This window comes from Accipiter gentilis, chromosome Z (assembly GCF_929443795.1).
Source record: "Accipiter gentilis chromosome Z, bAccGen1.1, whole genome shotgun sequence".
In the NCBI taxonomy this organism is placed as follows: domain Eukaryota; kingdom Metazoa; phylum Chordata; class Aves; order Accipitriformes; family Accipitridae; genus Astur; species Astur gentilis.
Window position 1 is genome coordinate 23,639,617 of NC_064919.1, and position 22,235 is coordinate 23,661,851.

The following is a 22,235-nucleotide window of genomic DNA, read 5'->3' on the forward strand; positions in this document are numbered from 1 at the left end:
CCAGCCCAGATGGTGTGATGACGACCTCTTCGAAGTCGTCATCTGCCCGCACCGAGTGCACGAGGGATTGCACTCTCCTCTTGCAGAGGGGGCACTCGGGCTTGCTCTCAGCCCACCGCAGGATGCACTGGTAACAAAACTGGTGGAGGCATGGCATCACGTAGGCAGCATCGTCCCAGCTGCCCAGGCAGATGGGACAGCGGGTGTCCGGCTCCGTGGCCATGCTCTCCACCTGCTGCGGTGGGCTGGGGGGAGCTGGGGATGACGAACTGCTCCCTCCGTTTGGCGCTGCAGCAGCCGGTGTCGCGCTAGAAAAGGAAGAGAGGGCAGGGTCACTAGCTGGCCCGGGGAGGGGTGGAAGAAATGCCCCGGTCCCTTAAGAAGAAAACGCTCCCAGCTCCTCAGGCTGAGGTGTCCCCAGCCAGCTCACCTCTGCTGCTGCGAGCGTGCCTCCTGGGTGCCCCGGCTGCCTGGAGCTGGCAGGGCCGGGGCCGGGGCAAATCCTCCAGTGGCTCTGGGGTCAGGCACAGGGAGCTGCCAGGAACAACTCCCCAGTCAGGACACCAGCACCGAGACCTCGCTCAACGCTCCAGCCTCACGAACTGCTCGGCCGGAGTGTGGGCACAAGCCAGCTGGGTGGTCGGCTGGTCACATTCCATCGCTAGGTGACATCGCAGCCCGTCCCTCGGTGTCGTCGGAACCCGCTGTCCCATCGGGGACGTCAGCGTCCATCGCCTGGGGACATCACGATGGGCCGTCCTCGCCCACGGCGCTCGCCCCAGCAGCGCTGTGGCCCCAGCACAGGCGTCCGGGCTTGCCGCAGCACCACTGCCCGCTCCATCCTCCCAACTCTTGCCTCGTGCTCGGCATCGGTGTTTCACACCAGTCACGGAGGCCTCGGCCGTGTCTTCCCGGGGCCCCGTCAGGTCACTCTGTCCAGGGCAGAGGTCTCCGGGCGCGTGCGGCAAGAGGGTTCACCGGATAACACCTCGTGCCTCCCCGGGAGGCTGCGGGACAAAGTTCCCACAGGCTCTGCCCACACCCCAGCACTGCTGGCCAGCCCTCCGCGCTCCCCTGTCTTTCTCCCCTAGCCTAGAAGGCACAAGGGTGGTCTGCCTCTGCTTAGCACCCATCCGGCCTCATCCGGGCACTACGTCCTCTTTGGGGTCCTGGGCAGGAGGGAGGCTGACAAAGCAGAGGGGCTCAGGGCAGGCAAGGAGGGTCTGCGGGCCTGGGGCTGCTTCAGCATGGAGCCAGGCGGCAGACGGCACACGCCAGTGCCCATGGGGAAGGAGTCAAGGGGTTGGGGACAGGCTCTTCCCAGCCCTGCCTGGTGGGAGGGTGGGAGACGCTGGCATCTCCTGGAACTCGAGAGGTTCGGGCTGGAGATACGGAATCAAAACCAAAATCCCCGTGAGGATCATGAAGCCCTGGAGCGGGCTGCTGTATTGGGTCTGGCTGAGATGGAGTTAATTCTCCCCATAGCAGCCCTCATAACACTGTGCTCTGCTCTGAATCTGGCAGGTATTAAAATGTGACACAAGTTGTATAATTGAAAATTTTATTACGTAAAAGTATTTTTACAATTCAACAGTAATGAAGGACGTACAGATGAAATATTTCAGTACAAAACCAAATTGTGTTGTTCATGACCTACCTGTGTAAAGGTCGTTTCCATCCTAAATGATTCTACGATTCTGTGATTCTATAAGCTTTAAATGCTTTAGCACATACTTAAAGAGAGAAGAAAAATGCTACTGATCTGAAGAATGCCATTATTTATTTTTTGGTTTCCACAGCTACACACTTTTGCTTACTGTGAATTGCATTAACTATAAATAAATTGCTCATTAAGAAATGGTTCTTCATGTAATTTTGTCAAATGAAAAGTATCTTTGGATGATGTAAAAAGATTAGTATTATAAAGTAGTCTGGCAAGGTTCAAGAGCTGGAGATGCCATTGGCTTCACTGCATGCAGTGTCAAATTTTTTACTTGCACAAGAAAACAGGTTTGGATACTATAAAACTTGTATCAGAAAGGCAGCAATCCATTCACTTTGAGAGGGATATATAAAAAGTCTTGAGGAAAAGCAGCTCAAAGGGGAAATTACTACATCTGAAAGTTAAAACTTTTTTAAGCAGGAGGATGAAACCTTACATCTACCTGGAGAACACCATCAAGGCAACAGCAGTACAAGCTTTCTTACCCTGCTTTGACACCTTGCTTTTACAACCTTGACCTCAAGAAACTATCCTACAGATGGTATGGTAGATCAGTCCCCAGAGCTGTCTGTTCATCATCTGGCTGGCAGACCCTACCAAAAACCTGTTGGATAGGCCTCCATCGCACCTGACCTGGAGTAAGCTTCTTTTGATTCAGTGATCCAGAGGTGTGAAGCATCCCTTGAGCTATTCTGTCTCCTGATGACTGTTACTCATAGTGTAAACCTCCTTCTCAGAAAGTTAGTTTAGTCTATAGATCAAATATATAGACGAAATAGGCTCCAGCTGGCTGCACAGTGCACAGCGCACAGCACCTGGTGAAGATGAAGCTGCAGGAGCTCCACACATGCCTCAGGGAAGAAGAACCTGTCGAGGGACTACCCCATCCACTTAAGTAAGAGGCCTGTCTGGCTGTAACTCTCCTTGCATAGCGTTCACTGGCACAATAAAACGCTGGGGGAACAGAAGCCCACAGCTTTATGTTTGAAATCGTCCACATGCCCATCAGAGCTCATGACCTCTGCTGACCCTAGTGAAACTTCATAGAGATCTTCCTCCTAAAGTCTGGCTCTGACAACTCCCAGATGGACTGCAGGGATATGCTCCAGTGCAAGGACATGGGCTTTCTCTTGGTATTAAGCACCAATGTCATGAACCCACTGCCTCAAGAACATCAAGGACCTGAAGGCATCAATGAGCCTTAATGTACCTGACCAGCCTTGCCTGGGGCCTCAGTCCCTCACCCCCACCCTCAGGCACTGACTGAAGCTCAGCCCTGTGCCTTTGTTCTCTCTAGCCATGGCTCAGGCACAGCCGTGCCTCTGGTTGGACATGGATGTGGCCAGACAGACCCTGACCTGGGGGCTTCTTTCTTCTGCCCATCACCATGGGATCTGCTTGTCAGACGTTGGCTTGGTCCTGACCCTGACCAGCAGGCTGGCTTCCTGGCTTCACCTCGGTCCTGCCTCGCTACCACCATACTACCTCATGATCTGCGCTGTGACATTGGATGGTGAGGCCCCTGTCCTGGCTCCCCGGCTCCCCATCCCCCGGGGAGCAGTGGCCTTTGCTGCTCCTTGACAGAGAGGGTACAGCTGGCTCAGGCCAGTGGTCTTTGAGAGGTACGTTTTCTGATGCATTGCACAATCTTCTGCAGACTCACATTTTTTGGCCTTACATATCTATGTGTGGTCAAAGGGATATTTCACAATAACATAGCTGCAAGATGTCTTCAACTCATGCATTGGGTTCCAGCAAAAAATTGAAACTCTCAAGTGTTTAGGGCAGTAGCTGAGGCACAGATGATGCGATTTCAATTCCACAGAATTTCTCTGTCACCATAAGCAAGCAGTTCCTCCAGCCATGACTACACATGACTATTGGTACAGTACCTATTGGTCAAGCTGCAAAGACAATTGAAACCCTGGCATTGTGCCTGGATTGGGTCTGTTCATCCTTTTTGCTCCAGAGTGTCCAAGCAGATGAAATTGTCACTGTCATAGGTGGTGCCAAAGTCCTTTCAAGAGGGTCACGGGCCTGACCTGTCTGCATGGTATTGGGTAGTGATCAGATATGCAGGACTAGCTGTGTGAGTAGCATTGCTTTTCATCCATCCACCATAGTAAAGATGTGGTTAGACCTGTGTGAAACCTTAGTGTGGAGCCCAAGCTTTTTTCTTCCTGCCATACCCAAGTCCACATCTAAGTCTAGATATGCCTCCAGAAGCTACAAATGCAACAAGAGTGTGAATTCAGGCCAGTGTCTGAAATACAGCACAGACACAACCTGTGCTTATGTCCCACACCTGCAGAGCAAAGCTAATCACAGGAGAGTCTGCAGGATACTATATGAGACGCAGGGGGGAAAGCTCCATATCAGACTACAGTATGTATTTTTTTCTGTTTGTTCTACATGGTCACACTGAGCTTGATATTTTAAATCTTTATTTATTAAAAGGTATTTTAGCCAGAAATTAGCTGTCCATGATAAGCTTTCTTTGCAGTGTGATCATACTAACATGACAATTTGCATTCCCCTTGATTTGGATGTGTTGTGTCCACTAGTGAGAGCACGTCTTGGAATCTGTGACAATTTTAAATGGAACATTATTCTGCTGTAAGGATATAATTAGGGTGGCTAAAAGGTTCACTTCTACCAAAGCTTTCAAATAGATGGGAAAAGATCCATTTCAGTGATGCTTGTGAAAGTCAGTAAGAACGTGTCCTTGTCCCTCAAAGTTTCCTTATTTCCAGATCAATCCGTGAGCTGAATCAGCTGACCATACCCACAGGAGCACTTGGCTCCAGCTCAAGGAAAGCAATATGGTAGTGGAAGGGAGCTGGAAGGGGAGGCAGTTCTACAATACCCCAGTCATAAGCCAGACCATGGATCCTGTGAGACCATGCTCTTGTGTTCTGGTTTCACTTCAGTGCTCTTCAGATGTAGCCCTTCATTGTTCTGTGCTTCATTTCCTCATCTGTAGGAAAAGGTACAAGCTCCTTCCTTCTTCAAAGGATAATCCAGGGACCATTAGGTGCTTGGATACAATGAGGATGGAGGTTAAATGACCATGTTAAGAAGAGGAGATCTCAGAGCTTTTATGATTATGCGAAGTTAGAGCTGCTTTCACCCAGTAGAAGGAATTCAGAGTGGGGAGGAAAAGAGGAAAAGCTTCCAAACACATGCTTAAATCTTTCCCCCCTTTCACACATGTTTGCAGCATGGCACAGGCTTGCCCCAGAGCAGCAGGTTCCTCTGTCATGTCTACATAACAGCTATCTCAATTTTCAGAAGGAACTGTGGTTTTTTCTCTGTGTTAATGTATTAGGAATGCAAAGAATTATGGTGATTCTTCCTCTCAAAACAGTTAAAGCTGGGGGGGGATGGGACACACACACGACACAAATGACAGTTTTTCCCCTGACCTGAGATATATCAAATTGGTGCCCTTCACTTTCATAGTTTGTCAGTTACTCATATTTTAAAGTTGCCTATTTACACTGCACTGAAAGTGATAGCACTTACAAATCATTTGAATCCCAAGAAATAAGACACATATGGCTGTATAGCCCATAAAGACAGAAAATGGTTTGAGATATTAAAAAAAACAACAACAACAAAAACAAACCTGAAAGTATCTTGTCATGTGGACAATACGACTTGTAACATAGCGTGCACACAAACAACAGACTTTGCACATTTAGCTCCAAGCAATAGTGTAATGGGCAACATTGTATTACCTGACTTCAGTCAGTAATGATTTAATACAGGAAGTGATCAGCAGATCAGTGAGATCTGAGGCTGAAAAAACAGTTGGTTCAGCAACAACCTCTACACTCTGGCTTCTCCTCCTTTCCATGCTCTCTATACACTGATAACCAGGGAGTTGCATTTTTTCCCAGTAGCCACACACCTTAGAAAGTAATCACCACCCTGGAAGAAACATACACTTCCAGACATAAAGCAGCTAATATACAGATACTCTTTGGATGATGCAAATAAAAATCATGTAAAAAGAAAGCAACCTTGGGTGCAGCTTGAGGACCCATTCCATAACAAGATCACTTACCTCTTATACAGCCTCTTCCATCTGCAGAAAGCAGTTTATAAAGCAAGTGAGCATCATTAGAAACATTTTACCACCAAAGAAATGGAAATCCAGAGAAGTCCCTTCACAAGCTAATGGGGGACATTCCTTAGAATTTAGGTTTCTGCCTGTTGCTTCAGCCCTGAGGCCTTGCTGCTTTATCGCTATTGATGTACCATTGTGTTACAGCTGTACAGCTTTCATCTAGTCTGTAACTGTACTAAAAGCACCTAGAGAGCTTGTCTTCTTTCCAAAGAACAAACTGTTAGTAATATAAAAAGGACTCATAAGCCCACCTTGCACAAACTTGGTTCATCATAAGAGTTGTGTACCTCTTTATACTGATGGGTAGGATAAATGGTAATCAATGCATTTTACTCAGACTGGCAGCCTATCACAAGTGGGGTTCTGCCAGGGACCAATACTGGGCCTCACACTGTCCAACATCTTCATAAATTGGGATTGAAAGCACCCTCACCATCTTTGCTGATGATGCCAAACTATGTGTTGAGGTGGACACATCAGAATGGAGAGACATCTTACAGAGAGACCCCAACAGGCTGGACGAGTGGGGAGGAAAGAACGGCATGAAGTTGAACAAAGACAAATGCAAGGTCCTGCACCTGGGATGACATAACCAAAGAGCCCAGTACAGACTAGGATCTGTGTGGCAGGGGAGCAGCCTTGCTGAAATAGACCGAGGGATCCTGGCGGACAGCAAGCTGGACATGAATCAGCTGTGTGTTGCTGCAGCAAAAAAGGCAATCGGATCCTGGGCTACGTCTGCAGGGGTATTACTAGCAGAGATAAGAGATGTGATCATCCCACTCTACTCAGCACTTGTCAGGCTCCATGTGGAGTACTGTGTCCAATTCTGGTTCCCACAATTCATGAAAGACATGGACAGACTGAAGAAGGTCCAAAGGAGGGCCATGAAGATGATCAAAGGGCTGGAGAAGCTGCCCTGTGAGGAAAGACTGAAGGAGTTAGGTCTCTTCTCCCTGGAGAAGGGAAGGCAAAGAGGGGACCTCATCACAGTATTCCAGTACTCAAGGGGCAGCTACAAAGCATATGGAGGCTCTCTCTTCACAAGAAGCCACATGTAGAAGGCAAGGGGCAATGGGTACAAGATGCATGGGCTGAGGTTTCATCTTGGGATAAGAAAGACATTTTTTAACAATGAGAACAATCAATCACTGGAACAACCTCCCCAGGGACATGGTAGGGTTCCCATTGGTGGTGGTTTTCAAGATGCGATTCAACAGGGTGCTAGATAGTCTCATGTAGGCTCCCTTTCCCACAAAAGGTTGGACTAGGTGATCTTTTGAGATTTCTTCTATGATTCTATGATAAAGGTGGGGTGTGTTGCCCTAGAGGCCTATACATGAATAATGGAGAAAAGAACAAAGAGAACAAAAGAATTTAGAACATGCCTGAACAGTTCTGATGGACTTGAGGTACATCTTGAATGATGTTGAGAACTGGACAACATGGGAGAAAAAAAAAAAAAGACAATGTTTTATACATACATGTGGATGCTTGAACAGTTCTGTTATCAGCACAGGGAAAGACTGTTCATACCACGTGGGCATCCCAGAAGGAGTTTCCTCACCAATTTTCATGTTGCCACCCACCGCCCCCCCATTAAACCTGTAACCTCATCGGGCCAGGTTGTAATTTCTCAGTAACTTTCTTTTGCTTTTTATATTAGTGATGTCTACAAAGTAGACCGCATTGAACAATGACCAATCTAGAATTTTCAAGGTGTGTCTCCTTTCGGACTTTAAATAGAAAGAACATTTGTAGAAAAATTAGGAGAATTAAGGAAGTAGGTAACATTTGTTGACATTCAACCAATTTCAGGGAAGAGAGGCAAACTACAAAACAGTGTTTTCCCACGTTTTCATGCAAAAGGACAAAAAAGAAACATCTGTCTTCACTTTGAAATAGTATTACCAGCTCACAACTCGCATACCTATAAGGACAGAAGGAAGATGGTGAATGAGTTAAATACAAGATTTTTTATAAGAGGTTTGTCTCATGCTGAATCAATCCAAAATTATTTTCTTGTATCCCCTTTCTTTGCAATCAGCAGAAAGGAAGAATTCTTTTTTTGTTGTTTTCTTCTGACATTTTCTGGCTTAGAAAATATTTTCTGGTTTATACATTGTTTTTTAGTTCTCCTTTCACACAGTTCCTAATACGAGATACTGTGGCCTACCACTGAAGTTGCAAGAAGAACCAGCATGTAAAACAAAAAACCAACAGAACTAACTTGCTTTAACTTTGTTCTTATTTTGGTTCTTGTGATGGAGGAGCATAAATCAGAGGTTTATCTGCTCAAGACAGCAGGACAGCTAATTATAAGTGATTATAAGAGAGATGAAGGACAGGGAATTTCTCAGACTCTGCTGGAAACTTTAGGGTTTCCAAGTCTAGAAATTGTGTCAAGGAAAATCAAATGTTTCATCATTTTTTCCATAAAATGCAATACCCTATTTATAAAATAACTAGAAGTATATTAGAGAACTAATAATGCTAAGTGCATTGCTATACTGGTACACGTATTATATCACAGATGCATTGTCAGTTTGCCAGTAGTTCCTGGGATGTGACAGCTGTTTAAGAGTACACAACAGCCAGCCAGGGCACAAGGAACAGCACCAAACAGGCACGGTGTTGCTGGAAGTTTTCACGGTTGGATTCTCTCTTACCTACCAAAGTCTCAGCATTGTTTTGGCAGAGGGGGGATGTTCATGATATTTGTGTGAATTGTCTTTCATGTACCAAGAATAGAGCTTAGACTAATAGAGCTTAGACTGTTATCTTGTCTTTTATTGAAGGAATAGGGTCTCTCTCTTCATATCTTTTCTCCTTTATTATAAGAGAATGTGCAGAAACTTTGAAGTTTTCCCATATAACAAATGCTGCTGGAAGTCCAATCTACAGTTCAGAAATTGGGTGATGGTAAGAGGAGTACAAACGTAAACTGTTTATTTTGCACTTAGAGAACCAAGCTAAAAAGTAGACTGTCAAAGTGGAAGGATTAAAATCCTGGGATAACCCTCACCACCACCATCTCTATTTTTTTCCTTGTGCTCCACCAGTGAGGCCAAACCACTATTTTGGCATTGAAGGCACCAGCTTAACTTTTTTCCTCTAGTTAACCTGCTGTTATGGATCATAGCTTCCCACAAAGGAAGAGGTGGAGGGCTTGAAAAAAATTAACTCTCTGGGACAGCAGGTCAGTGTGGAGATACATGGGATGCTGTAGCAGCTTTCTCAAGGGTACAGTTGCAATCTGATTATTCTACTCATCCACTGGGAGAGCTGATGAGAACAAATCAGTGTGTCTCTTAAGTTTTTCTTTGTTTAGGCTGCTCAAATTACATCTGATTTGGCTTACCATTTCAGGCAAATTTTATTTTTAAATTATGGTGACTTTAATACACTTGTCATAAAATTGGTTTCATTTACATAGCTCTCCACATGTGCATCTGTTGAAAGGGAGAAAAATTTATTTAGAAACATCCAGCAGAAACTGTTTTTCCCCACTCACCTTTTCTCTCAGGCTGTAAACTTTTGTGATTCTCAGCTGTCTCTTCTGTTACAAAGGCAGTCAAATTACATCCCCATCTTCCCAACAGCAATTAAGAGGGGTTAAGTAAAAGTCTACAGAACTCTGCCCTAGAGCTATATCTGGAGAATGATCAAAATATAAAGGTCTTCATGTCACTATCTGGCATCTGTGTATGCATAAAGAGGAAGAGGCACCAGGGGAATGGAAAGTGGCTGTGAAAGAGCTTAAGGCTAAGGTTTGAGTTTTATATGTCCTCTGGGACGCTAGTCTTCCTTATGACATGTATGTCTGGGGGAGAGTCTCATAAAAAGAAATGTCTTTCAGACTCCTTAGAACAGCAAAATACTACAACCTTTGTTGACTGCTTCAGGAAGGGCCTTGGTGAGTGTCGTGGTTTAAATCCAGCCGGTAACAAAGTACCACGCAACCGCTTGCTCACTCCTCCTCCACCTGGTCTGGATGCGATGAGGAGCAGAAAATATAAAGAAAGGCTCGTGAGTCAAGAAAAGGACAGGGAGGGATCACTCACCACTTATGGTCACGGGCAAAAGACAGGCTCAACTTGGGGAAGAAACAAAATCAATTTCATTTACTGCAAATAAAATCAAAACAAGGATAATGAGAAGTAAACCCAAACTTTAGAACAACTTCCCCCCACCCCTCCCTCCTTCCTGGGCTCAACTCCACTCCCAATTTTCTCTACCTCCTCCCCGCCCCCAGCAGCGCTGGGGGATGGGGAATGGGGGTTGGTGTCAGCTCACCACATGTTGTCTCTGCTGATCCTTCCTTCTCAGGGGGAGGACTCCTCACTCTGCCCCTGCTCCACTGTGGGCTCCCTCCCACGGGAGACAGTCCTTCACGAACTTCTCCAATGTGGGTCCTTCTCATGGGCTACAGTTCTTCACCAGCTTCTCCAACATGAGTCCTTTCCAGGGGCTGCAGTCCTTCAGGCACAGGCTGCTCCAGCGCAGGCTTTGCCATGGAGTCCCGGCCATCTTGGGGGGCATCCACCTGCTCTGGCGTGAGCTCCTCTCTCCCCAGGCTGCAGGTGGGCATCTGCTCCCCCGGTCCCCTCCGTGGGCTGTGTGGGGACAGCCTGCCGGCTCACCGCGGGCTGCAGGGGCATCCCCTCCTCCGGCGCACCTCCTCCCCCTCCTTCTGCACTGACCTCGGTATCTGGAGAGGGGCTCCTCTCACATCCCACTCCCCCTACTGACTGCAGGTTCCCCTTCTCAAATCTGTTCTCCCAGAGGCGCTACCACCATCGCTGATGGGCTCAGCCTTGGCCAGAGGCAGGTACAACTTGGAGCCGGGGAAGCTTTGAGCAGCTTCGCAAAGGAGCCACCCCTGCAGCCCCTCCCCCACTACCAAAACCCTGCCACACGAAACCAAATCAGTGAGACTCATTTGTTGCAAGTAGTCCTTGCATGTCATCTAATCTTAAACATAACAAGTGCACATCTACTCATCTTATTAATCCTGAAAATACACAGGGAATTTTTCTAACTCAGGATGATGTGTTTCTGTAGTGTGTAAGATGGAAGTATTTGTGTAATCATTTTTATTTTTAAAATCTGAGACAAAATAAGATGTTCTAATTGACTTTTAGTTGTTTCAAAGTTGACTTAAAAATATTTTACTCATATCAAGGTTTAGTGATTTGAACACCAATTACTCGCATTCTCCCAGATCAAGACAGACCTAAGAGACATCCCAAATTAACCATCTTGCTTGTCTGTAAGAGGCAGTTGTCAGCAAAAGCTAAGTGGTTGATCAAAATGTTAGTGTATGGGAAGGTGCAACGAGGTGTCCCTAACTATGCTAGGCAGGCAGCTGTGACCAGCACAGATGACAATGTAACACTGTTGATAGCACATCTATTACTGTCAGTTATTTAAAGCTAGTGCTATGCACAATTATTGCAATAAACCTCTACCTTCTTTTTTGTGGTTTTCTTGGGTTAAAGAGGAAACAATGTAATGAAAGACATTTTAAGAAATAGTAGGACTAGGTGTATTATAAGCATTTGTAAAATAATCCTTATTTCCTCTTAGTTCCGGAAAATTCATTATATATTGAATAACACACTGATTTCATTTGTTCTGCAAGGACATCTAAAAGGTTCTGTTTGAAATTTACTTTCTTCTTTTTTCTTTTTTTTGAGGAAAGAAGCATGGCTGTGGAAGCATGTAAACAAAATCACACTTTTCCCAATTTGTAGGATCATTTACACTGACTCATAGAGTACATACCCATATTAAATTCAGGGGGAATGCCATGGGTGTGTGGCAAATTTGCAACAACAACAACAAAAAATCGTGCCTGTGTCATCTTATGGCAAAACAGTGGCAAACTTAACCAATGAATTAAAGTTTGTTTTGGCTGATAATAGATCTTCTAATTAGAAAATAAAGGCATTAAATGAGACTGCCTGCCTATCCTTCCATGGCTAACAGTAATATGGGGGTTTATTACTGCTTTTATTTAATTCTATTTCTTTTCACTAAAATGTATCATTGCTTAATAACTAAGGGAGGTCTTCAGAGAGTGGAGGAGCTTTTGACTTGTCATGGAGAAACCTGTTTATCTGAGGGATCCCATGGGAACACCCTCCCTCCTCCATAGCAGGGGCAGCTCTTTTAGAGGCAGCACTCAAGAAGGGGGAGAGGGAATGAAATTGATCCCTTTTGTGGAAGATTGTTCTGATGAACTGCTCAAGAAAAGCCATAAAATTGAAGACTGTAACCCTTAAAGGCAGCTTTGATTTAAAGGCCAGAAGAAATCTGGTGGGTTATGAGCTGTTGCTGAAGTAGGAAAGCTAATGTGATGTTTACACAGTACATATCAGCTGTGGCTTGGAAATATTACTACCTTATAAAAATCAGAAATTAACCAAAATCATTAAACTTCTGTATCTACCAATTCATGAACATTGAGATTTATGAATCTTTAATGACCTGAAGAAATGCCCCATTTCCAAAGCACAGCTTTCACCGCCATCCTTGAAAGCTTGGATCTGAAGCCATGTTTTCCAAACAATTATTAATGAATGGGAGTGTATCATTAGTACTAGGTATAGCAACCCATAAATGTGTAGATACATGATGCCAAATAAGAGTAACTTCAATCATCATTTTGAGTAAATTGAATGTAATCAGAATGTATACAGTCCCTAGGGGTATATATATGTCTTCCAAGTACATGTATGTGTAAAACCAAAATGATTTTTTCCATTATTTCCAATGTGATTTTCAGCATGACCCTAGGGAGTCAGCAGTATCCAATTAATGTTTTCTAGGAAATTAGTATCTAATAAAGATGATCTGGGAACTACTAGCTAAAAACCATCAATAGGAAATAAATTTTCACTAAAAAATGAAATTTCCTGTGCAAATTTTTTTATTTCACTAAATAGCGAAGTATTTTCATTTGTCAGTTTGACTTGAACTGAAGCATTTTGTTGGGAAGTTTGTTTGGTTTGTAGTTTTATTTTGCCTGCACCTGAAACATTTCTTTTTAACATCTTTTTCATGCTACATCTCTCTTTTAAGCTACCATGGACAATTATGGGGATTGTAATATGTGTCTCTTTCCTTTTTCAAGTGGTAAGGACTTTGTCCAGTTTACTTCTGAAGTACCTCAAGCAGCTCCTGACAGAGATAAGTAATACACCATTGGAGTCACCAGCTGACTGTGTGTCATGGGGGAGGGAAGTTAATCAGGGAATTCAGCCTACTGGAAGGAACAAAGAAATAAAGTATTTGAACACTAATTGCCATGTTCCTGCCTAACATTTTAGAGAGATACAATTTAAAGTGAACGTGCTCCAAAATAAAAAAGTGCAGATCTCAAACTGGTGGCAGGATTTTCCATTTTGCTTCATATAAAGTAGTTATTTGATTTTTCATCTGAAGTTATCAGAATGCCAAAGTTTCTGTCCCATGGAAAAGCATTATGTCTGCTCTTTTGCTGAGGCCCTTGAAAATAGTCCATTGAGTTGTACACCTTCCCCCACCCCCTCACATTTTTTTTTTCTTTAGAGCATACCAAAGTTTACTTTCTTAAGGTCTGAGGTCTGTACTCTGCTACTCTGTAATCCTCACTCTCCCCCAGATCTTGACCATCACTATGTCATGGTTCCTACAGCCAAGGCTGCCCTCTATTACCACCTCCCCCAGCAGCTCCTCCTTGTTATTGACCAGCAGGTCCAGCTCTGCCTAGTCCCTTCTTGGCCCCTCAAGGACCTATATGACAAAGTTATCCCTGACACCCTCCAGAAATCTTCCTGGCAGCTCGTGTGCTGCTGCATCTCCCTTACAGCTAATGTCAGGGAAGATGAAGTCCCCCAGGAGAACCAGGGTAGGTGACCAGAGACTTTCTCATGTTCTTTGTCCCCTTCTCCCTGACCAGGAGGTCAGTAACACCATACCCCCACTCTGCTGCATCACCCCTATCTCTGCCATGTCTCCCAGCCCTGACCTCCTCACTCTTGCCCTCCTGCTACCCATTCCATAGAGAAGCCCCACGTACCCCAACATCATCCTTATGTGGAGGGCCAATCCCTCCTCATCATCCCTACTGGCCTCTGCTGGAGGGCTTGTACACGTCCATTGTGACACACATCACAATACCAATACATCTCAGTTACTCCAGTGATACCATGTGTCGTCTGTATGTACAGTGCCTAGTTACCGCAGTCCCTTTATGTTACTGCCTACACCTCAGCCTTATCCCACTAAAATATGTAAGAGAAGTGGCTGTCATGAAGCAACATGTGCCTGTGTGTAGGGAAAATAATTATTCTGCTTCCATTCTTTTTATGCTTCTGTTGCAGAGTGATAGTGTCTACTTAAAAGCCTTTTTATGGCTGCAGAACACTGCACGTTCTTATAAGCCATCACACAGAAAAATATACTGGACTTGATGAACTCACAGCTTTGCCTCCCTCTGATCCATCATAAGCCAAACAGCTGCCACAGGTACAGGAGGTAAAAAAGTTATTCTGATCTGACAAGAGGATTTGGGGATTTGGGATATTTCAGGAGCTACACACCACAGGGTTCATAATTCTAACACAATTACGAGACACTTCCAGGCCCACCCTCAGGTGAGGCAGGTGGGGTTCATTCCATTTCTGACAGCCAGAAGCAAGGCTCATTATCAGTTTTCTCCAAATAGTTATTTAAAAGGCACTGCCCAGGCTGAATTACCCTTTGAAAAACTATTTAAAATTATAAAACCAGAAATAAAAATAGAGAAATAAATATTACTATTATTTAAATGTCAGTGTTTCCCACCAATTATTCAACAATGAAAAAGCTAATGAACCAATTGAAATAGTACAAATTATTATTATCGGACGCTATTGATTAAAACAGCCAATAATTCTCATGTATATAATCTAAATTAGCATTTTAAAGTGCTTTTGTTACAGGTTCATAGAAAGCATTTGGGTCTCAAAACAGAAGTTCCAAGGACAGGTTCTGAGCCAGATGAACCATAAGTAGATTTCAGTTGTTTATTGGAAAACTTTGTGATGCCTGCTGACTGAAGTGAAAAGAGTCAGACAGGTATCTGAAACAATTCTCAGAGAAGTAGCTTAGCAAGAAAGAGTAGCTCAATGCAGTAATGTAACTCTTTTTAATTGAATGAAGGAAAAAATAAGTTGGCTTTAGGAGGAGCAATAGATTTGGATATGTGGGAACACTCTAGATATCTGAAATGGACCACGGGCTTCATAGGGAGCCTTTTGGAAGCACTGAGGTGCTTACAACATTACAAGGTGTATTAAATTTCCTTGTTCTGTGTATTTCTTCATGGTTTGCATGAATTGCAGTGTAAAGCCAAAAAAGCATCTAACACCGTAGTGCCTTCAAGTCATAGAATCATGGAATATCTCAAGTTGGAAGGGACCCATAAAGATCATCGAGTCCAACTCCCAAATGGTTCTTCAAAGCTAGAACTAGACTCATTAAAGACAGATATGTTTTGAGAAGTGTCATCATCAGAAGAACTGAATAGCCAAAAGAAAAGTTTTGTATCCTAGTTCCTTTTCTTTTATCAGATAATGCTTCTGTCTTGGGAAAAGAACAAAACTAGTCCTATCCATTGCTTGCTCTCAAAAAGGCTGATCTCCTACCAGTCTGAAAGCAGAGTCCTACCTAGTGCTTCTGTGACACCTCACTAGGCACCTTGTCTCACCAGAATTACATTCCCTTTGTGAGTGGCACTCCCTGGAACAGTGGTGCATTTAGATGTACATAGGATATTTTAGATATTTTTTTTGCTTGCTGTAGGAATCCAGTAACCACATGCTGCCTGTATTTTCATATCACCTAGACAGGCTCTGATTCACATCAGAATCTCACATGCATGTTCCACATTAGGAGCTGTACAATCACCATAATGCCTATGACCCTTAAGGAGAGCGTGGGTCCCACCTCACCCAACACTCAAAAGAAAAAAAAAAAAAAGCCAAATCATAAATTATTTGGAAATGTGGCACTTAAAAACAATGGAAAAAACCCCAGTGTGTTAAGGGACTGACCTGGAACTTCAGGGAGCCAGAGACAAGTCAGCTTTTGTATGACCAAAAGCATATTTGTGCTACTAATAGTCCCAAGGCACTGAGCTAGACATTAGCTTTTAGGTCTACCTGTTGCTTACCAGCTGAGGTCAGGAAGCACAATACCGACTGTTCAACATTTTGCCCATGCTGATAAACTGTGTCTCTTATAGTGTACAGCACAATGCTGATGATGAAGGGAGTTAAAGAAGAGGGGGTTTTGTATGCCTATCATAACAATTTTTGCAAAGGTTTTTCTCAAGTGTAACTTAGCATCTAAATGTCTATGTGGGTAGTAAGATAGCTGTGAAAACAACCTCCCCTCTGTGACTGTAATTATTCAGTGATTTGCAGATTTGCATTTTTTGTTCTTTCAGTAGCATTGCTTGATGAGAAATGTTGGCTGTTCAGCTGATACAAGCCTTAGGCAGAGTTGTCTGTGATACATTTAGAAAATTACTACAAGGACATTAAAAAATAAAATTTAAAAAATTATCATCCAACTGTTAGCTCAGGTGGATCTGGATTTCATTATGACAACATTGCATATTAGAATAACAGAGTAAGATGATAAGGGACAAGAATATGCAAGAATGAAAAGAACAGATATTTTACAATAGCTGGCTGTTATAGAGGCATCTTATCCTTAAGACATATGCTTAAGTTCAAGCCCAGGAATATGTCAAAAAAAAAAAAATAAATTCATTTTTTATGCTTCAATACCCAGCTGAATCAAAGCCTACAACCACTGGAGACACAGACTTAGCACCAGATCAAAAGAAAATGGAATTCAAGGGCTTAAATTCCATGTGAAGTCCTACAGGTTTTGACAGGCAAAGATCACCTTCCTAGGAAACCTGGCTCAGCAGCTATCAACACTCCCTCTCCCCCATCTAAGATTCCCATGAATATTACAGATTTGGGGCAGAATGGTACATGTCTGGAAGGGCTTTGGGCTTGTTGGTATGGAATAGTTCAGTGTTAATTCCTAAACCCAATCTGGACAAAACCCAAGCCCTTCCCCTTCCTATCCTGTTAGAGGAAGGAGGTCTTGTATTTGACCCAGTCAGCATCCTTAGAGCAAATGAACCTGCAAAGCCTGGTCCCATGTGTAAATCCAGTGGTTACAGGTCTTTCTAGGCTGAGAAGGCATTGTCAGAAGGACTCAACTCTTTCTTCCAAAATGAAGGGAAGTTATCTAACCCTCCTTTTGAAGCTGTTCAGTTGTGCAGTGCTTTCTTCTCTTGATATACTTACCCCCAAAATGAAAATATCCACACCTGTACAGTTATATGAGTCAAAGTCACTGTTCACTCTGGTGCTCAGCGAGACATGCAGGATTAATTAAAATTTCATGGCAACCCTGAAATCCCTTAAGATTGCTGCCAGCATAGAACTGACGGGAAAAAAAACAACCTGAGTAAAACCATTCAACAAGCTGTTGCAAACAAAATGATATCGCCACTCAGCTTTCCCTTGCAGCATAGCATTCATGTTTACTATACATCCTTCTTTTAATCTACACAACCAAACTGATAGTGCATTATTAACTTTCAGTGTTTGTTGTTTTTACAGCAGACAATACACTTAGACCTAAATAGCAGTAGATCAGGTGTGATGAGGTAAGGTTTTATTGTGAGATGGAGGAAGCCTAACTTGGTTTTTCAGGTTGGTAAACACAGGTCAAAGTAGATTGATTAAGCCTATACCATTGGGGTTCTGACTAAGGATGTGTTTAACTGCTTTGAATTAAGACCTTAACTGTTGAATAAATATCTAATAAAAAGTGAGAGGTGAACGGGGCCTTCTCTATTATGATTTTGAGGTTTGTCATGTCATAATAATTTTACACTCTCTGGCCCATCCAAAAATAGCCTAATTGTTGCGATATTTTTAGGAAAAGAAACAAGCGTGATGAGTGTTTTGGAGGCTGCTGACAGCTTGATTTGAAAGCATTGAAAGATAATAAACTCTTTCATAAGAATTTGACTGGCTTCATTTATATCTGAATGATCATTGAAAGCTTCTGAGAATCCTTCTTAGTACTATGTGTTAGGACACTAAGATGCTTTTATAATCATTTTTATGATTGATTACATTAAAATAAATAAGAATATGATGTAGTGGGACTGTGGTAAGCCTAAAGAGTTTCATTTGACATGCCCCTTTAGTCTTTTTATTTTTTACTCCATCTCTCGTGTAACATGAGTCACCTCAGAAAATTAAGTCATCCAGATAGATATTAACTGGCTTAGAAAATGCAAAAGCAGTGCAGAATAATAATAGTAATGAACCAAAAACAGTATTAAAAAAAACCAACAACAAACCAAAACAAGGCAGGAATTATTTTACCACTTTTGTCACTAACTACTTCAGAAGAGTTTTGTCTAATTAAATCACAGAATCATAGGGGAGGCAGGGGAGAGCTTTTTTATTGAACCAGGAAAGGATGATTTTCCCTTGCCCTTTATTCAGCACTTTTACTGTCAGATTTTTAAAGGCGGGCATAATCCTCACCTGTATTGATTTGAAATTTCATGCAGAATGTTTATTTACTGTTTCAGTTACATCAGTTTCCAAACCTTTCCCCATTAATGCGCTGGCTCTAGAAGGGGACAGCTGAAGGTGACCTTCCACAGGTCACTGCAGTTTCCTTTCCTTACTGCCTTGTAGCTCTTTACACTGAATTTCATTATTACCTACTAACTCAATACGCATGATCTAAGTAGGTCGTTCTGAATTTGGTTACTGCCCTCCTTTTGTATAAACCCAACCTCGTTACACGTCTGCAGGCATGCTGAGCTGCACTCGCCAGGGGAGGACCACTGTAGGATCTAAACCTTCCACCCAAGATCACCGTCAACGTAAGGAGGGTGAGGTCAATCTCACTGACCTCACAGCATGCTACAGCTACTGTCAAAAAGGCCTTAAAATCAACACGAACAGCAAGTAAAAGAAAGGTGATCTTTATTGCACAAACATGAAAAGGAAGCACTAAGAGAGGATGCATCCATCCCAAGCCTGTGGCGGAAGACAGTACACCAGGTCTGCTCTGGCACTGTATTAGTTCTACCACTTATTGTCAGTATCATTTTCTAACACAGGTTTTGATTTCCCAGGCAAATATCCAGCCAGCAGATTGGTACTTGAAACTTGTTTGGTCCTTCTGTGCAGAACGATTACATATCTTTACATTCAGGCTTTTGCAGGCCCCCTCAGAAATTTGACGGGTTTGATTTCCTGCTCCGCCAGCAACACACAACCGACGTATTCTAGCCTAACCGGTGATTACACCACCTTTTGTATAGACTTCAGGTGGGACTGAAAAATCGCATAGCAGGCAGTCTCGAAGTACCTGTGTAGATGACAATCAGGGAGACGACAGCCCCAGTGGGACAGACTGCTTCAGACTGGAAAACCAGACCAGCTCTTCAAGGAGCAGAAGACTTTGCAGGCATCAGCTTTCCAAGATGTCTCTTAAGCCAGTGGCCTCAACATTTTTTTGATTGCATACCCATATCAGAAAAAATTTTTAAGCATGCACACCCAATATAGGTGTATTTATTTATTTATAAATAATATACATATACTGCTGTACTAATATATTAGGCACATTATAAAACACGTACAAAAATAGAAATTAAAAAGGGATGAGGTAAAGTTGAAATAAACACTATTTTTCAAATCTAATTTTATCTTATTTATTAATGGGACAAAATACATTTTCTGTCTGCATCCCAATGGGTTGTCCTGCACACCCCCTGGGGTGCATGCCCCCCAACTTTGCAGATCACTGTCGTAAGCTACCAAACCAACACTAAGGTGCAATACACACAGCAAGCTGTTGAAAGCTGGTGAGAAGGGGAAAGGGACCAAAATAGCACTGTTAATGAACATCATGCTTATGTGCTACGTGTCTCTGGCTATTCTAGGGACAAGAGGAATCATAGAGTGCTTTGGGTTGGAAGGGACCTTGAAGGTCCTCTAGTTCCAACCTCCCTGCCACGGGCAGGGACACCTTCCACTAGACCAGGTTGCTCAAAGCCCCATCCAACCGGGCTTTGAACACTTCCAGGGATGGGGCATCCACAGCCTCTCTGGGCAACCCGTTCCAGTGCCTCACCGCCCTCACAGTCAAGAACTTCTTCCTTACATCCAATCTAAATCTACCCTCTTTCAGTTTAAAGCTGTTACCCCTTGTCCTATCACTACATGTCCTTGTAAAAAGTCCCTCTCGGGCTTTCCTGTAGGTCCCCTTTAGGTACTGGAAGGCTGCTGTAAGGTCTCCCTGGAGCCTTCTCTCCCCCAGGCTGAACAACCCCAACTCTCTCAGCTTGTCTTCACAAGAGAGGTGGTCCAGCCCCCTGATCATCTTCATGGCCCTCCTCTGGACTTGCTCCAACAGGTCCATGTCGTTCTTATATTGGGGGCCCCAGAGCTGAATGCAGTACTCAGGTGGGGTCTCATGAGAGCTGAGTAGAGGGGGAGAACCACCTCCCTTGACCTGCTGGTCAAGAATCATCATACTTTTGATGCAGCCCAGGATATGGTTGGCTTTCTGGGCTGCAACTGCACTTTGCCGGGTCATGTTGAGCTTCTCGTCAACCAATACTTCATGCAAAATATTCAGTTAGTGACAAGAGTTACAAAACAGAGTGACAGAGTCTAGTTCAAAAGAAATCAGCAAATGACACACTGTGGTTTTGAAATTTGCCCCTAATTACCTGTTCTATAGAAAAAGGACTCTAATTTAAGCAAGGACTAAAATTCTATTCAACTGGCTGAAGTCCTTAGGTGGTAATCAGTGAAAGTGGTTACTTCTAAGACTTGTGTATATCCTAAACAGCCAGGGGCTACTCAAAAAACATTGAAAATATAACATTACCTTGATCATTGTCTTCCACATTATTGGTTACTGTATAATGAAGTTGACTTAGTGGGAACTTTCAGCAAAATTCAGCTTTATACACAGTGTCAGATTGTTCAGTTCAAACTGCTGTAGCTGAAACACACCTTACATTTGAAATTCTGAGGAAGTCGGGAGGTGGTCCTAATGGACCTAAATTATATGAGAAATCTGAACTTCCTAGGGAGACCTGTGAAGCAGACTGCCATAAACTTCAGATCTGTGAGGAGCCAGGCTTGAAGGTAAGGCATACTTCCAAGGGATCTCAGTTCTCAGCAGCTGTGGATCGAGAAAAGCATCACTTCCACTGGGCAGCAGCAGCGTCTGTGGGACCACAACGAAGAGAAACACAAAATCTGTATGTATGTGTACATCACCTAAAACAACACTCAAGTGGAGGCCTGCTGCAGGTTAGTAAGTCTTGATCTTACTCAGTGGCATGATGACAGTTCACTGGAGGCAAATCCTGCCAGTCATAAACTGGCACTACTGTTCTCTACTGGTGGAAAGACACTCTGTGTAAATTAATGACCTGTTTCAGCACACACAAAAGCTGTTTAGTGAGGAGCAGGTCTTGCCAAGCCTGGGAGGGAGTGGAGACAAATTCTGCAGATGGTGGTGGGTGCCTTTGCCAGAGGTCTCGCCCATGCCAGGCACCCACCTGGCACCTGTGGCAGCAGCCATAAGACCTTCATTTCCTTTCACTTTCTGAAGTATTTACTGTAGACAGATGGTCTGGTCCAATACTCTTTTAGATATTCCACATTAGAGGAGTTTAATGTTTTAACACAAAATTTACTTATTTGGAGATATTTGACATTACATGGGATTGTGATTAGGAGACTGTGTGGTGGTTTGACCCTGGCTGGATACCAGGAGTCCACCAAAGTCATTCTATCACTTCCTCCCCCCCTCAACTGGACAGGGGAAAGAAAATATAACAAAAGGGTCATGGGTCAAGATAAGGAGAGGGAGAAATCACTCACTAATTACTGTCATGGGCAAAACAGACTTGACTTGGGGAAAGTTAACTTAATTTATTACAAATCAAATCAGAGTAGGATAACGAGAAATAAAACCAAATCTAAAAACAACTTCCCTCCACCCCTCCCTCCTCCCCAGGCTTAACTACTCCCAAATTCTCTAACTCCTCCCTGCCAGCGGCACAGGGTGATGGGGATTGGGATCATTTCATCACATTGTATCTGCCACATCATTCCCTTCAGGGGGAGGACTCCTCACACTCTTCCCCTGCTCCAGCGTGGGGTCCCTCCCAAAGGACACAGTCCTCCACGAGCTTCTCCAGCATGGGTCCTTCCCAAAGGCTGCACGAACTGCTCCAGCGTGGGTCCTTTCTACGGGCTGCAGTCCTTC